General features: G+C 45.2%; 1 protein-coding gene across 1 annotated transcript in view; it reads right to left on the bottom strand.

Annotated features, from left to right (window-relative positions):
- Window positions 1-17,636, bottom strand: part of LOC147440108 (large ribosomal subunit protein eL20z-like) — a 60,137-nt gene that overhangs the window by 40,982 nt on the left and 1,519 nt on the right. The gene's annotated exons all lie outside the window — the stretch shown is intronic.

Raw genomic sequence — 17,636 nt, 5'->3', positions numbered from 1 at the left:
TCGTTATGTGATCCCTTTTCCTAAGCATGACATATTGTATGTTGAGCACGTTTCTCTCATGGATGAGCACGAATGTATGCGGATTGTTCATGAAAAGCTGAAAAGTTTGTATGTCAGGAAGTCACATTCCATGTCTCTTCCTTGGCATGACACAGTTTCCGGAAGAGCACATGATAGAATGAGCACCAAGCATGGGCACTTCCATTGTGAATTGCCACAGTTGATTACTCTAGATCATAAGAGAAAGATTCGATTTCATTTTGCATGTGTTTGATGAACGGGTTGTCACTCCGTCTCTATGTTCATCTACATTGCATGCACAGTCTTTAGAGAAGACAAGATTTTTTTCCTTCACTTTACATGGAATGGGTATGTTCATGGTTTTGTGTTGGAGATGGTTTCAGGAATTTTCAGCCATGGAGATTCTTGAAGACGAAAGAAGCAGGACTCTAGACGAAGTTGAAGCAAGAAAGGAGATTCTGAAGACTTTGAGTCGCTTTTGGCGCGGCCCAAAGAAGCAAGCGTTGCAGACCTTTATGAAGTTCAAGTACCGCAAGACCCACACATCAGAGTGGGCCGGCGAAGAGTCCCTTCCAGGATTCTGGACACTGTTGGCGATCTCCCTCGACGCCATACAGTACGGTACCAGTACCTCACTTTGAAAAGGAGGGGATGTCACGTGACACATCCCAACCCTATGTGTCCGTGGACAAGCTACACCATAGTAGGGTTCCCATCAATCAAGTCAGTTTAGATTAGCAGTGACCTGGCACTTTTGTGAGTCTATTCATACACCGTGCATGCCCAGCCACTTAGCATAGATGCATATCCTAGGGTTGCACACAGCATGATCATCAGAATTCCCATCAGAATCCATTCGCATCAGTTAGGGAAATTTTCCAGTGCATTTAGCCTATTTTCCTATTTATTGGGATTTTTACTTATTATTTTTAAGTGACTTTCCAAAAAAAGTAGGTAGGGCAATTTTGCTAAGTTAATATATAAGCAAACCAAAGTTCACACTTTCTGGCAGAAGAGGCAGCAGGAGCTTCCCGCTCAACAGGCAACTTCTCAGCAGTACCCCCCAACACCCCCAACGTTTGGATCCCCATTCTCGCCGGGCAAGTTCCCATCCTCAGCGTTTCCTCAGCATCAACCAATCACCATCAAGTCCAACCCTTTCTAGCGTTTGTTCCCTCTTCAAGAAGCCCCCAAAGCCCAGCGTTTTTGGAATTGCAAAGCATCAGCAGAATCAGCGTTTTGACATCAGCAATTTCAGCCAAGCTAGCGTTTTTGCATTGCTGCAACGTTTTGACTTTCAGCCCCAACCTGCCGCAGATACACAGCATTTTCAGCCTTTAGCAAGGTAGCAGATACATCCTAGATTGGTTGCAGAAGTTCCCCCATCTTTAGCCCAAGAAAACGCAGCCAAAACAGTCATTTTCAGCCACCGAAACAGTCCCGGAATTCTGCGATTAGAAGATCTCACATTTCAGCCATCAAGTCGTCGTCGTCACCACCGTCGTCGTCATCGACATAGTCCAAGTTGCATCAGTCCATTGCATTCGCATTGTACACCTTTGTGCACACAAAGTAGACCACTCTCGCCGACGAGAGTGGGGCCTTCGGAGGAGGGTTTTACAACCTCTCGGGTGTCGTATCTCTTCTCTCTCCTTCTCTCAGTCTCATTCACTTGCACGCACAATATCCACTCACTTTGTTAGTGATCATAGCTCTCTCCATAAGACGGAAAGCTCTCTCTTTCCCTAAGAACTAAAAGGAACCTTAAGCAATAAAGATCACTAATCTTGAGAAAATACAACATTCATTCCGCTGCACCTAACACTCTCTGAGTAAAGTTCAGTGATTTTTACGTTTTCGTTCGTATGTTGCTATTGATTTCTCACTTGGAGTGTCGAAGCCTGTAACAGTAGTATCAGAGCACAGAAAGATTCCTCTTCTACGGAGGATCCGATCCCTTCTGCAGCACATGCAGGTTAAGAAGATAATCTGACAAAGCAAACAAGATATTGTTTGTGAAAGAATATGCGTCTTCCGACACTCAATCTATTAGCCACTCCCACCCTTAGTCCATCGCGCATCAGGCACGCTGCCATCTTCATCGTTGTGTCTTAAGAGGCATAAGCCATAAAGAACCCAAGAGTACACATGGGTTCACGCGGCGAATCTCACAGAGATAACACCTCTCGGTGGAAAGGCGAAGAGAAGTTGAAATCCGGCGCAACATTGAAGAAAAGAATGAAGAATTGGGCAATTTTTTGGAGGGAAAGTTTGCTAGAGCGAAGTATAAACGTCAATTGCACATTAACACGTGTGTGAAAAGATTGATCAAGTACTCCAAAGACTCGAGATTTGCGAAACATCTGAAGGATTACCTGATTGATGAGATTCACGCAAGATGGCGAGAGGCCATTGATTCTCCTCTCAGGTCGGGAAGAAAGATGAAAGGACAGACGAGTGCAGAAAAGTGGAAATTGTACTCGCATATAGAGCTAGACGGAGCTCTTGACAAGAAGATGAACCAGATAATGAAAGGCTTGAAGCACTCACTCTTGAAAGAAAAGGAAATTGGTGGATTTCCCCGGTTTTTGGGCCGGAAGTCAACTTTCAAGGTGGCAAGCAATTTGGGTCTAGCTTTGACCATTCCGAGAGATCCCAAAGATCAGTAGGGTTGAATCTGGTGCAGACAGGATTGCACAAGAGGGGAGTCACTCCGCTCCTTTGTGACAGGTTACCCAAATGAAATAGTGTAGCAGACTTGGACACTCCAAGTTAAGAATCAACCGCGACAGCACCAAATAACCACTTCAAAACAATTCACAGATCACAATAGATTTGCACTGGCCCGGCGGAGTTCCGTGCCTAGAGATATTGGCCCCAAAGACTGGCGCCCCTTTCGGTATTTCTTTTTGTATTAATCAATCATCAAAGTACAAGAGAGCGGTTAGGGTTTCACTCTCAGACTCTGCGTCCAGATGCCATGCAAAGTGAGGCCCTCACCACTAATTTAAAGGTTACAAGGGATGCCCAAAAGCAGAGCCCCAAAAGCTTGAAAGAAAAAGCAGATTCTCTCTCTCTCAATGAGAATCAGTAAAAAGCAAGTTCTCTTTTTCTCTTTCTTTCTCCCAAATCAAAGCGAAACGCTGAGATTTGCGTCGCTCAAAATTTCCCCAAAAAAAAAAAAAAAATCCGCCTCCACGATTTCCGGAAATTAGGGTTTTTGGCAGAAATTAGGGTTTTTGCTGTCCGCCACGTCATCACTTTGTGACATACCCCCCTCTTGAAAGCATTGTAATCGACCGCGATTACGCTTGCAAAACCGACAAAAACCATAAACCGTCTTAGCAGACACTGATTGTTAGTACCTACGTACTAGGAACACACATCTAGCACATGTACAAAATCAACAGTCACATCACACGACATCACAGGACATCACCAAACATCACAGGACATCACATGACATTCAACATTCATTTGGATCTTAGACCATGATTTATCGGCAAGTAGCTAGCAATCACATCTAGGTCCAATCGGGACCTCATCGATATCCGATTGACTAACCCCTATTGCAACCATGTCTATTCGAGATCAATCAAACCAAAATGCTGCAGTCATTTCGGCTATCAGTTCCTGCACTCACAAGAAGTCAAGAACAAATCAGTATCATAATCAGGAATTCCATTTTATAAAGTCATCCAGCAGAATACTGTCAGCTCTCAGTATCCCTGAAGCTCAAAGAGACATCAGTGACTTTAGTATCAAAATCGAGGCATCTGTTGACAAGGGAGCGGAGTGACTCCCCTCTTGTGCATCCCACTGCACCAGATCTTCGGCCAAGCTGAGTTTCTGGGTTCCGTTTGGAGTAGACTATGCTAAACCAAAACATCGAGGTAAAGTTTCACAATCCGAGGAGTATCTGCTAGGTCCTCCTCCTCCATCCACTTCGCATCAAATGCAGGAAAGTTCTTGAACTAAACCAAGAACCGCCTTCGGACTTTACCTTTCTTCGTATCGTTATGTGCCAAAATCTATTCAGGAACAAGGATCTCCTCGTTTTCTTCCACTTCGGGTTGCTCATCAGGCTCCCCATCATCAGGCACATCACCCTTAACAGGGTTCAAGAGACTCACATGCAATGCATTATGAATCCTCCAAGTATCTGACAGTTTCAATCGGAAGGAGACATCATTTATCTTGTCAGTGATCTGGAAAGGTCTGTAGTATCACATACTAAGCTTTGGAAAAAGCCTCTCCTTTCCCTTTTTCTTTCTTAGACGTGCCTTCTCAAAAGTAAGAGCACCCAATCATCCTCCTTCAGTTTCAAGTCGCGACGATGGCGATCCGCTGCCTTTTTCTGTCGTTCTTGAGACTCCTGCAAAGTCTCGCGAACCTTGGCAAAAGCCGTATCCAAGTCTCGCGAATATTCATCCGCTTCAAATATCTAATCTTTCGTGTTCAGGAAGGATGGAACCTTCGCAGCACTTTCAACAATCTCACATGGCGTCTTCCCCGTCGAAGAGTGTATCGTGTTACTATAGGCAAATTCCACCAAAGGTAAGTTCTTTTCCCATTGAGTCTTCTGATCCGAGATACAAGACTTCAATAAATCTAAAATCACTGAATTGGCAATCTCAAATTGCCCGTCAGTCTACAAGTGGAACGATGACGAGAACTGCAACTGCGTGCCAATGTTCTCCCAAATTGCCTTCCAAAACAAACTCATAAATCTGGGGTCTCTGCCGGAGACAATCATCTCAGACGTGCCATGTATCGGAAAATCATCGTGATCATTCTGTGTTCTCGGGAGATCAAAAATGAAATCCATTGCAATACTTTCCCAGGGGTGGGTGGGTATGGGTAAAGGCTGTAACAATCCCTGTGCCTTACGCCTGTCAAACTTGACCTTCTGGCATACTGAGCAACTGCGCACAAACTCTTCCACATCCTTTTTGAGTCTCGGCCCAAAGAAGTATCTCTCTACCCCTTTCATGGTGGTAGCAATGCCGCGGTGACCCGTAAAAGGTGGACAGTGGCAATCAGTCATAACCTTTTCCCTCAACGGCTGTGTAACGCACAACATAGTCTTTTTCATCAAGTAGCCTTCCCGAAGGGAGTATCCAGCTACTGTCTCCCCATCCCGTATCCGTGTGAAAATATCTGCAAAATTTGTATCTGTGGCACACTGATCGACCATATCTTCGAAGCTCCTATGATGTATCGCGGAAATAGCCAGAACCAACGGTTTCCGAGACAAAGCATCTGCCACCACATTCTTCTGTCCCTGCACATGGACAATCTCGAAGTGGAACTGTGACAAGATGTTCACCCACTGCATCTGCTTTTTCGAAAGCTGCTTCTGTGGCAAGAAGTAGCGCAAACTCTGATGGTCTGTAAAGACAGTAAAATCCGCTCCGAGTAGGTAATGCCGCCACTCAGTAAGAGCATGGATAACCGCCAAAAGCTCTTTCTCATAGATCTGTGCTGTCATCTCCGGCCTAGAGAACAAACGGCTCTCGTAAGCTATGACATGGCCTACTTGCATCAAGACCGCACCCAGACTATGACCACAAGCATCACAATATACTTCAAATGACTTTTGCAAGTCCGGCAAAGTCAAAATAGGTCACGTAGTCAATTTCTCTTTCAATGTCCGAAAGGCAGTCACCTCTGTGGGTCCCCACGAAAAAGGTACTCCTTTCTGTGTCAAGGTATGCAAAGGGGAAGCAACCTCTGCAAACTTTCGTATGAACCGCCTGTAGTACGAACACAGTCCCAAGAAGCTTCTAGCTTCATGGACATTCCTCAAATCGGGCCAATCACGGATAGTCTCTATCTTGGCCGGGTCCATTTGCACTCCTGCTGCTGACACAATGTGTCCCAAAAAGTGTATCTCTGGTAGGAAAAATTCACTTTTCTTTGCATTAATCACTAACATGTGATCTCGTAATGCCTGAAAGACTTGAAGCAGATGATCTCTGTGTTCTACCTCATTCTTGGAGAAAACAATGATGTCGTCAAAGAAGCCTGTACTCTCGAAAAATCCTGTCCATCATCCGGTTAAATGTCGCAGGAGCATTGGTAAAGCCAAAAGGCATCACCAAAAACTCAAATAACCCAAAAGTCGTCCGAATAGTTGTCTTGTAGGCATCTCCTGGCGCTATCCTAATCTGATGATATCCACTCTTTAAGTCAATCCTGCTAAAGCACGAGGATCCCTGTAACCTGTCGAGTATATCATCGATCCTAGGAATCGGAAATCTGTTCTTGATGGTGATTTCGTTGAGAGTGCTATAATCGATGCACATTCTCCAAGATCCGTCTTTCTTCAAAACCAACAACACTGGAGAGCAATACGGTGAAGTACTAGGTTGGACAAGACCCTTTTCCAAGAGGTCTTTCACTGGGTTCATAATCTTTTCATTCTGTACTCGGCTCACACGGTAAGGTGGCCGATTCGGTGGCGTGCTTCTAGGTATCAAATCAATGGTTTGATCTTCAGGCCCTCTGAAAAGCAATCGGCATGAGTGTGGAGAAAAATCTTGGCGTTCTTTTGATCAGGTCAAAACATATTCAACCTTTATCCATCGTTCAGTTCTCTTTTAAAAGAATGAGTAAGAAACTGAAGTTCATCAAGTACAATCTCTAAGCCCTTCATTTATCAAAGTCGCTTTCTCGGCCTGGTAGTCAACCACGGCGTAGTTCTTGTGGTACCAAGGGATCCCGAGTAGAACGTCACTCGCGTGCCTTGAACACCCCTGTCATTGCAAACGAAGTTTGCCAATGCTCGGTGTAATGGCAACATCCCATCCGGGTGCCAGTCGAACTACCTCCGCCTGTGGCGTCAGTCTGTCGGGCGTAGTTCCAAATCGAGCCGCCAATTCCAAGTGAAAAGAAGTTGGCCTTGGCTCCTTCAAAAGAGCTTCCTGATCCTTCACTTTGCCCCAAAAAAGCGGCAAAGTTTGTACTTTCATTCATTTGATTCGGTGCAAGTCCCGCGCCATGTGGTACCAGTTCTGCTTTTCTATCTGTCTTTTCTGCCACATTCCTCAGCTGCTCTCAAACTCTTAGGCTTGTCGTCGTCTTTATCATTCTGTTCTTTCTGTGCCTTTTTTAGGGCACTTCGCGGAGATATGTCCATGTTCCCCGCATCCAAAGCACTTCCCCTCTCTGATGAAGCGAGCTCTCTTCTCAGGAGTAAGTTGGGTTGTGCATCCTTTTTCTCTGGGTTGCTCTTTTTCTTTCTACTTTCATTCCCAGAAGTCTGTTCGGCTCGTTGTGTCATGGCCTTATCCATGGGGTAGGTCAAACTGCCAGAGTGAATGGCAAAGCCCCGCTTCGCATGACTCATCAACTCCTGAATAGAAGCTGACTTCTGTTCCAAGCAGTGATCTCGGATCTCTGTAGGTAGACCCAAGGTAAACCGCTCAATCTGTTCTCTGAACGAGATCTTCTTGAATGAAGAGGCGGGTAGAAAAGAGCTCCAGAATCTTTCACAATAAGAATTCACTGTATCGCTCTTGGTCATCCGGAGATGGTTCCAAGCAGCTCGTATATCTCGCTCAAACTCTTGAGTCAACCAAGAAGAAATAAAAAGCCTCTTGAATTTCAGCCATGTATCTGGCACAGTCTTGCTTAATAGAAGCGTGGACCACCAAGTACGAGCATTCCCCTTAAAGTAAGAGGCAGCTCTCCGAATCTTGGAGTGCTCTGAATAGCGTCCTCCCACGAAAGCGATGTCAAACTGCTGTATAAAAGACAAAGCCTTCGAAGCATCTGAGTATCCTGAAAAGTATCAAACTTGATCGAGTGGCCACCTTCCTTAAACTCTCGGACTTTCTTGCTTTTATCTTCGAGAAAGTCATATTGGTTGGCTTTGTAAAAATTCTTCTTGTTCGCATAAAACTTTCCGTCATCGGAATCTGAGCTGTCTGTAGACGAGTCCTCAGTAGAACTGTCAGTCTCTGGGCGAGATGTAGCCTTCTTTGCCTTTTTCTTGCCCTTTCCGAAGCTTTGTTTCTTGCTTCGCTTTTTACCTTTTCTGTCTTCTTCGCTCGAATCCAAGAGCTAGAAGAACTAGAAGAAGAAGAAGAAGAAGAAGAAGAAGTAGGTAGGTCTTCAAACTTGACGCGCTTCTTCAATTTCTTTGCCTTGTCAAAAGTCGACTGACGACCCAAATATCCGAGGAAGTCAGTGCCTTTCTTCTGCTTTTTGCCGTGCTTTTTGTCCTTCTTTTGCACGTCGAAAAGCTGAGCAATCCGTGCATCAACCACGTTCTCCAGTTCCTTCTCCGTATATTTTCTTGGAGGCAGAAGGTTTCTTGAGAGCGGGGTTCGGGAGTGGTGTTGTGGTTCTCTGCCACTCTGTCTGTACCTCTTCCAAAGAGGTCTGGTCACATATTTTGCCATCTTCAGGTCCTTGGCAAAATTGAGTATCATCTTTGTTGCATCGCCAATCAATTGACGACGCTCCATCTCTCTTTGCTCCGCCTGAGTAGGCCAAGGCGGGCCATACTCTCTGTCTGAATCTTCGTTGTGATCCAAGCCCGCATCTCCAGATGCAGAGAGAGTCGACTGATCATTGCCTGAAGCCATAGGTGCTGCGGAAAAAAAAATTCGAGGATCGGATTTCCCGTAGAAGAGAAATCGACCGTGCTCTGATACCACTGTAACATACTTGGACACTCCAAGTTAAGAATCAACTGCGACAGCACCAAATAACCACTTCAAAACAATTCACAGATCACAATAGATTTGCACTGGCCCGGCGGAGTTCCGTGCCTAGAGATATTGGCCCCAAAGACTGCGTCCCTTTCGGTATTTCTTTTTGTATTAATCAATCATCAAAGTACAAGAGAGCGGTTAGGGTTTCACTCTCAGACTCTGCGTCCAGATGCCCTGCGAAGTGAGGCCCTCACCACTAATTTAAAGGTTACAAGGGATGCCCAAAAGCAGAGCCCCAAAAGCTTGAAAGCAAAAACAGATTCTCTCTCTCTCTCAATGAGAGTCACTAGAAAGCAAGTTCTCTTTTTCTCTTTCTTTCTCCCAAATCAAAGCGAAAAGCTGAGATTTGCGTCGCTCAAAATATTCCGCCTCCGCGATTTCCGGAAATTAGGGTTTTTGGCAGAAATTAGGGTTTGCAGGAATTTTAGGGTTTTTGGCAGAAATTAGGGTTTCTGCTGTCCGCCACGTCATCACTTTGTGACAAATAGTCACTGATTTTCCTTTGGATTTCAGGGATACTGATGGGCTGGCAGTATTCTGTTGGATGACTTTATGAAAGAAGTACTTCGACATGGGAATTTCCAAAAATGGATTTGATTCGTGTGTGCTCACTCATGTGATTGTGTTGAGTGCAGGTTTGAAAGATAAAATGACTGCACCATTTTGGTCTTGAGATTCTATGGACATGATCGCAATAAGAATTAGTTAATCCAACATCAATGAGGTCCAATGTGGAACTAGATGCGATTGCTAAACATGTTGCCAGAAATCATGGTCCTAGATCTCAATGGATTCTATGTGATTTGATATGAATGTGATTTGATGTTCAATGATTGTCGTCTTTGTGCAAGTGTTGGATTTGTGTCGTCTAGTGCATCGGTACTTAGAGTCTGTGTCTATTGAACTAGTTTATGGCTTATGTCTGATTTTGCAAGTGTTCTCGAGGTCGATTACAATTCTTTCAAGAGGGGGATATGTCACAAAGTGATGACATGGCATGACCATCCAGTAGAGAAATGGCCCAAGTGGACAAGAGAAACTCAACGGGCTAACTTGAAGAACTTATGGAGCACTGATTATGGGACCCAAAACCCTAAAAGACAGAAGCTTGAAACCTAAAAGTTGACATGCTGGCGTGGCAAATCGTACGGATGCTGACGTGGTAGGGCCATATGAAATTTCCGCGATTTGTGCTGCATGTGCCACGTGGCAGGCTGTAAGGATTTTCGCAAATTACGCTAGCTGCTTTTCGGAATCTCCGGCGCTAGCTTTTGGGGACCGAAGCTTTTGGGTGAAAGAGCATCTGGACGAGAGTCTGAGAACAGAGGTCCCTCGGGAGTTGTACTTTGCAATGACTAATGATAAAGAAATATTGAAAGGCGCGCCAGACTTTGGGGCCAATACCTCTGGGCACAAAACTATGCCGAGTCGTATTGACTCTCTCTCTCTCTCTCTCTCTCTCTCTCTCTCTCTCTCTCTCTCTCTCTCTCTCTCTCTCTCTCTCTCTCTCTCTTAAAGTTCAGTGATTTTGAAGTTTTTGTTCGTGTGTTGCTATTGATTTCTCGCTTGGAGTGTCCAAGCCTATTACAGCAATTGTGTTGCATTGTGATGTGTCAACCACTGAATATTCGTAATTGGGTGAGATTGCTTGGGTATGTAATTTAAGTGCATCAAGACGCTCATTACAGATCAGTGTGGTCTGGGTGTGATGGCTAATTTTCTTAGCCTAGAATATCAAGAGCTCCAATCTAGAATGAGAAAAATGAATGTCCCTCCGAATGTTTGAGCTAACTAGAGATGGTTTGCACATATACTATAATCGCAGACGATTACTCTCCTTTCAAGAAGGGGGGATGTCACATACTAATGACATGGCAAGCCACTGAGGACCTGAGCCAACCTGCAGATCTCGGCTGAGGGGTCTATGTCACGAGGACGTGGCAGTTATTAACCATGTCACAGAGATGTGGCAACTGCTAACCTTGGTTGTTGGTTTCTTTCCAATGGGGTTTATTTTATTTGTTTAAGACCCTCTTTTTGAAGTAGCAAACGGTCGGACATTGTATGGCCAATGTGAGCTTCGTGCAAGAGCTTGCTGGAGTACAATAGGAGGTTTTGTAAAGCATTACTCTCAGTGACCTCCTACAGATTTGTGCCATTGACAGAGCAGATAGAGAAGTATTGTTGTGGGCTGCCTACAGGGCTTCGCGATTACTGTACACAGAGAGGCTACCCTTACTCAGCTTATGGAAGTTGCGAACACTGGTCTTGCCCTGTTGAAAGGAGAGGACAGTGGATTTCCGAGCAGTGATAAAGGAGGGCAGCAAAAGAAAAATTCAGCGAAGAAGCCCTTTGTGAAAACGGCTCCTGATGCGTCACAGGGGTCAGAACAGGCCACCAAAGACAAGGATTCAGCTGGGACTTCTGGAGCGCAAGCAAAGAAACAGAAAAGGAAGCCTTTTGTGCGCAAGTCGCTCGAGGAAAAGAAGGTCCTAATGGCTGAGAACAAATGCTTTATATGCGAGCAGCCTGGTCATATTTCTATCAATTGTCCACAAAGGAAAAGGCCAGCTGACTCAGAGGATAAAGAAGACCAGAAAGGCAAGAAGCCTAAACCCACGGTAGGTTTAGTGCCAGACATGGTGGGTGACAGGCCCAGCACAGATGCCAGTGAGTTATGCAGGGCATGGGGTAAAGTTAGGGATCAGACGGCACTCATCTTCTTTGATCCAGGTGCCAAAGCCAACTTTATCTCACCAGAGTTAGCTATGAAGCTGGGCATCAGAGCTGAAGAGATGGGGTACACCGCAGAGGCAGGGTTGGCATGTCCTGGCCACTCAGAGTGTGTTACTCCCATCATTGGAAAACTGCGTCTGCATATTCAGTCGTATGTGGACACTGAAGAGTTTTACATCATGCCGCTGGAAGGTTGTGACGCCTTGTTGGGGATCCCGTGGATGTTCCGACTGCATGGAGTCTTGGATGCCTACAACAAAAAGATCACTGTACAGCATAGGGGCAAAACTCACATCTTGGATGTAAAGCTTAAAGGAGAGTCAATCCCTATTGTATCCACTTCTGCTATCACTTCTCTAATAAAGAATCGTCTTTCTGTGTACTTGATTTTTGCACGTGATGTCTCAGATAAGGATCAGTCAAATTTATCTGTGTTAGATAAAGAAAGGTCAGCATTTTTGCAAAAGTTTAGTGACTGTTTTTCTGATTCATTACCGTCGCAATTGCCGCCAGAGAGACCTGAGGACCATCGGATAGATTTGGCGCCAGGGTGTAGCCCACCAAATAGACCTCCCTACAGGGTTAGTGCGGCGCAGCAGAAAGAGATTATGGGCCAGGTTGAGGAGTTATTAGAGAAGGGGCTGATTCAGCCTAGTTCTTCACCCTTTTGCTCCCCAGTGCTCCTAGTGCAGAAGAAGGATGGCTCATGGCGCATGTGTATTGATTACCGTGCGTTGAATAAGAATACCATCAAGAATAGGTTCCCTATTCCTCGCATTGATGATATTCTCGATCGTTTAGAGGGTGCTGCAATTTTCAGCAGGATAGACCTTAAGAGTGGGTACCATCAGATTCGTATAAGCCCAGAGGATGAGCACAAGACTGCGTTTAGAACGACGTTTGGTCTTTATGAGTTTCTAGTGATCCCGTTTGGGCTAACAAATGCTCCTGCCACGTTCAACAGAATGATGGACCGGATTTTCCGCTCGCATCAACAGGTTGTTGGAACATTCTTCGATGACATGATTGTGTATTCGAAGAATGAAGAGGAGCATAGGCGTCACTTGACAATTGTGTTCGAAGAGCTGCGCAGTCACAGGTTACTTGTCAATCCTAAGAAAAGTGAATTCTTCCTCGAAGAGATCCACTTTCTGGGCCACATAGTCTCAAAGGATGGTGTTAGAATGGATCCCGCAAAGGTCGAAGCTATCAAGACATGGCCAGACTTGAAGACTGTGCACGATTTCAGAAGCTTCTTGGGATTGTGTTCGTACTATAGAAGGTTTATCAGAAATTTTGCAGAGATAGCATCGCCTCTTCACGCATTACAAAAGAAAGAGGTCACTTTCAGATGGACCCAAAAAGAGATTTCAGCTTTTAGTCTCTTAAAGGAAAAGTTGACTTCAGATCCAGTTATTGTTTTGCCAGATCTCAGGAAGTCATTTGTGGTCCAGTGTGACGCGTGTGGCAGTAGCATCGGAGCAGTGCTAATGCAAGATGGACGGGTAGTAGCTTATGAAAGCCGAATTTTGCAAGGGCCAGAGAGGACTATGCAAGTCTATGAGAAAGAGCTCTTGGCCGTGATTCATGCGCTTTCTAGCTGCAAGCACTACCTCTTAGGTGCTGATTTTGTTGTCCAAACAGATCATCAGACCTTGCGATACTTCTTGACAATCAAAGTTATCCGAAAAGCATATGCGATGGGCAAACATTCTTTCCATGTTTCACTTCCAGATTATGCATGTGGAAGGCAAGAAGAATGTTGTGGCTGATGCGTTATCAAGAAAGCCACAAATTTCAGCTGTGTCAATTCCTTATCATCATGAGTTAGATGACATGAAGGAACAGTATACTGCTGATGAAGATTTTGCAAGGATCTTTGAACAGTTACAAGAGGGGCAACATCACGAGCACTACCTCCTCAGAGATGGTTTTATGATGATGCATGGCAGACTTTGTGTCACTAGGCCACTGCGACATAAGGTCATGGAAGAGAGTCATGTCCCACCGTATGCAGGGCATCGTGGCATTGATGCGACAGTTAAAGCGGTAGAGACGTTCTTCTATTGGCCTACCTTGAGGAGAGATGTGGATGCCTTTGTGCGAGCATGCATAGTTTGCCAAAAGGTCAAGTTTGACAGGCAAAAGGCACCAGGGTTGTTACAACCACTGCCGATTCCGGATAAGCCATGGGAAAGCATTGCTATGGACTTTATCTTTGATCTTCCAAGAACGCCAACAGGGAATGATGGTATATGGACCATTATCTGCAGGTTCAGCAAGCAAGCCCATTTTATCCCTGTCAGGAAGAAGATAAAATCTGATCAGATGGCACGCTTGTTCATGTACAATGTGTTTAAGTACCATGGTATGCCACAATCGATTATCAGTGATCGTGATCCTCGCATGACCAGTTTGTTCTGGAGAGGATTGTTTGAGAACATGGGTACTACGCTCAAGTTCTCGTCTTCGTTTCATCCACAAACTGATGGACAGTCAGAAGAGGCTAATTCTACTCTCTTAGATCTGCTGAAATGCTATGTGTCAGATAATAAGGGCAAGTGGGAACAGTATTTGCCTATGCTTGAGTATGCGTACAATAATACGGTGCATTCGTCTACTGGCAAAGCACCTTTTGAGATTGTTGAAGGCGGCAAAAAGGTTCCTCCCATTTTGCATACGAAGGACAAGATCTTTGAGGCAGACCGATATGTTGAGAACATGGATGACATGTATAAGAAAATTAAAGTTACCTTGGAGAAGACTCAGGCAAAGCAGAAAAAGGCTGCTGATCGTCACCGTCGTGAATTGTTGTTATCACCTGGTGATTGGGTTCTGCTAAGGTTCGAAAAGGCAAGGTTAAAGAAGATGAAGGGCAAGGAACGGCTGTTTCCTAAGCTCAGCATGCGTTACTATGGGCCTTTTCAAGTGCTTGACAAGATCAGCGATGTGGCTTACAGGCTGAAACTGCCTGATGCGTGGAAGATTCATAATGCGTTTCACGTGAGTCTTCTAAGACCCTTCGTGGGTGATGTGCCAGACGATATGCCAGTTGAGGATCAGCCAGAAGTTGAGGAACTTGATGAGATCCTGGTACCTGAGCAAGTTTTGGCACATAAGGACAGAAAAGTTAAAGGACAAGTTGCAAGACGCTATTTGGTGAAGTTCAAGAACTATCCGCCTATGGATGCAAAGTGGATGGAAGAGCATGAACTGTCAGAGTCACCAAATGTATTGCAGCTTTACCTTGAAGCCTTTGGGTTACAGCCTACTTATGCCCCAACCCAACGTGTGCAAAGGAGGGGTAATGATAGAGCTAGTACATCAAATGTACATATGAGTTCAGTGCCATAGATGGAAATGGCAAAAGCATGAAGGCTTCATTAAGTCATTTGTATCTATGTATGTTACGACCTTTCTTGCGGATACATGCGATGATAAAAGAGTGTTAATAGCACAAGATCATCAATGGCGTGTATTTATGGTATGCAATCGAGGACGTTTGCGATTTCAAGAGGGGGGTATGTCACGAGGACGTGGCAGTTATTAACCATGTCACAGAGATGTGGCAACTGCTAACCTTGGTTGTTGGTTTCTTTCCAATGGGGTTTATTTTATTTGTTTAAGACCCTCTTTTTGAAGTAGCAAACGGTCGGACATTGTATGGCCAATGTGAACGGTAGATTCACCCGCAGACGGGAAGTGGTCGGCACTGGAATTCGTATGGTAAGAGGATGTCTAGGCTCAGAGCAAGATCATATAGGTCCCCCCGTCGCACTTAGCAAGTTGGTGGATACTAGGAAGTGAACTCAATTAAGGCGTAAAGTCAAGGTGGGACTACCAACAAAAAGTATCCGACAGTTGGGCCACATTGCACTTTTGGATGCGGCTCCAATGAGGATAGATGGTCAGAAGACCAGTGGGAGCCCAACGGAAGCATCTCCTAAAATTTAGGGAACTGCTGTTTTGGGCCGTGAAATGTGTTCGCGTCATTACCTCCGGTATGACTAGGGGAACATTTTATAACTCTGCCGCGAAGTCAACTGGGCAACCGGTCAGGATATTTTTAAGCGGTGAACCCGAAACGGGCAAATGCTTGTAAATGCGCCAAGTGTCGAATTTTCATGCACTTTCCTCTTGCAGAAGAAGTGGCGCTGAATTTTATGCTGGGAGAGGCCTCATTTCAGCTTGTCACAGGTTAAGAGCTATGGAGTGCTTCCTTTCCCTCTCATGTACAGTGTGGTGCTAGGAGTGATGCCCTGCACACTACACACTGCTCTCTCTCTCCCCTACGTGCAGTTATGTGATGCCCCACAAGAGGGCTACTCATTTGACTGATGTACAGTTGTGTGGGTTCATGCTTTTGTGCTGAGGCAAGAGCCTCTTTGAGCAGGAACAGGGGTAGCTAACTGCTGCTCCAAAGCAGGCACTGGTGAGGGTCATAACTTCACCGTACAGGTGCAAAATCAGCGCTGTGTATGCGCTGTAATTTCACTGTTTTTCAGCCATACGGACGCCAGGCCCATTGGGAATCGTGCCCCACTGGCAGAGGACAGTTAAGGGACTGTTTGGGGCTGAAAACAGGGCAAAAACCAGTAAATACAGCGTGCTGAATTTACTGTTTTTGGACAGGAATCAGAGGGTATATGCCAGTGCAAGTGAGTTCTAGCAGGGGAATTGGTTTCGCGCAAGTTTTGGGGCTGTTATGCTGCCGAAATTTGGCCAAAGCAAATGGTATCTAGGTGGATACACGTGAAGGATTCCCAAGACCTTACCTTGTAATTTACCCTCCTAAAGAATAAAGAAATACTGAAAGGGGCGCCAATTTTGGGGCCTACAGGTTGTCGGTGTCTGCTCGGGGCATTCTAGCTCCGAGCCGTGTGTGTATTCAAGTGTTAACTCCCGTCGCAGGTTTTCTTTGCAAAGTGCTGTGTGTGTGTGTCTAAAGTAAAGAATTTCGGGTGAAAGCCAACGCCTACCACCCTACGGGCCGGTTTCATGTCTAAACCCTAGATGCAAAAAAAGAAGAAGAAGTTCCTACCAACTTACGGTTCCTCATCGAAAGGGCTAAACATATCAAAGTTTTACCAACTTATGGGACCCCGTCCGATGTCATTAGAGTTAAAGAAGGACCAATTTCGCATCTAGCTAATGACGTGGTAGGCATGTATGGGCATCTCGTAAATCGCGTTGACATGCTGACGTGGCACTATACGGACTGCTACTGACGTGGCAAAATTGTACGGAATTCCCAGATTTTGCGTTGGCTTGCTTTTGGAGACCAGATGCTTTTAGGATATAAATTGCTTTTTAGCTCACACTCTGGCATGTTTCACGTGGAAGTGCAGAGCAAGCAGTATCGTTGTTGTACTTAGCTGAAGCAATACAAAGAAATACCGAAAGGGGCATCGTAGTTTGGGGCTAGTGCTCTCTTGGGGTGGAACTCCACCACTCCGTGTCTCATGTAACTGCATCTCTTACCATTCTCTTGTTTTGAAGTGCTTAAAGTTGTCTCGTCTGTTCTTTTCCCTTGGCACGTGATGCCCATCCCATTACAGACATAGCGGTGAAACAAACAACACACCACGTTGAACCAAAACAGCAAGATCGGAAACTAGAAAGAGAACTAAAAAACTATAGAAAAGACACGGTGGAGCGTAGTTCTCAACTGAGATGTGGTGGCCCTAAGTAAGACGCCCCTTGCAATGCTTCTTTATTGATTGATCTCATAGATACAATAGACAGGAGTCCAGTCTACAACTCATTACCAGAAGCTTCCCTAAGGCCCATATTTAAAGACACTGGGCCTCAAAAGCAACTGCTATCAAAAATTGGCATCCCAAAAATTCAACTGCTTTCATTACTAAACCAAAAAGCACCGTCTCCCGCGCAACCACATTATCCGTATCCATACCTGCCATGTCAATATGCTGTTGTATTGCCATGCCAGGATCCCAAGAACAGCGTCGCAACTCCCCGTTTTGTGACAGAAATTGTCATTATGTAGCAGGAGTCACAAACACGTAGAGATGGTTGAAGCACTAGAGCTTGAGCCTAGCACTATGGATGCTAGAATCTAGAGCTCTAGGCTCTAAAGCTTCAGTCTTGATAGAATCAACTATGCAGTGTGCACACAATCCACAAATAGTACCCACA

Source organism: Adiantum capillus-veneris, chromosome 16 (assembly GCF_014529385.1).
Source record: "Adiantum capillus-veneris isolate H3 chromosome 16, ASM1452938v2, whole genome shotgun sequence".
Taxonomy (NCBI): Eukaryota; Viridiplantae; Streptophyta; class Polypodiopsida; order Polypodiales; family Pteridaceae; genus Adiantum; species Adiantum capillus-veneris.
Note: the sequence above shows the minus strand (reverse complement) of the source record. Positions and strands in the feature narration are given on the sequence as shown.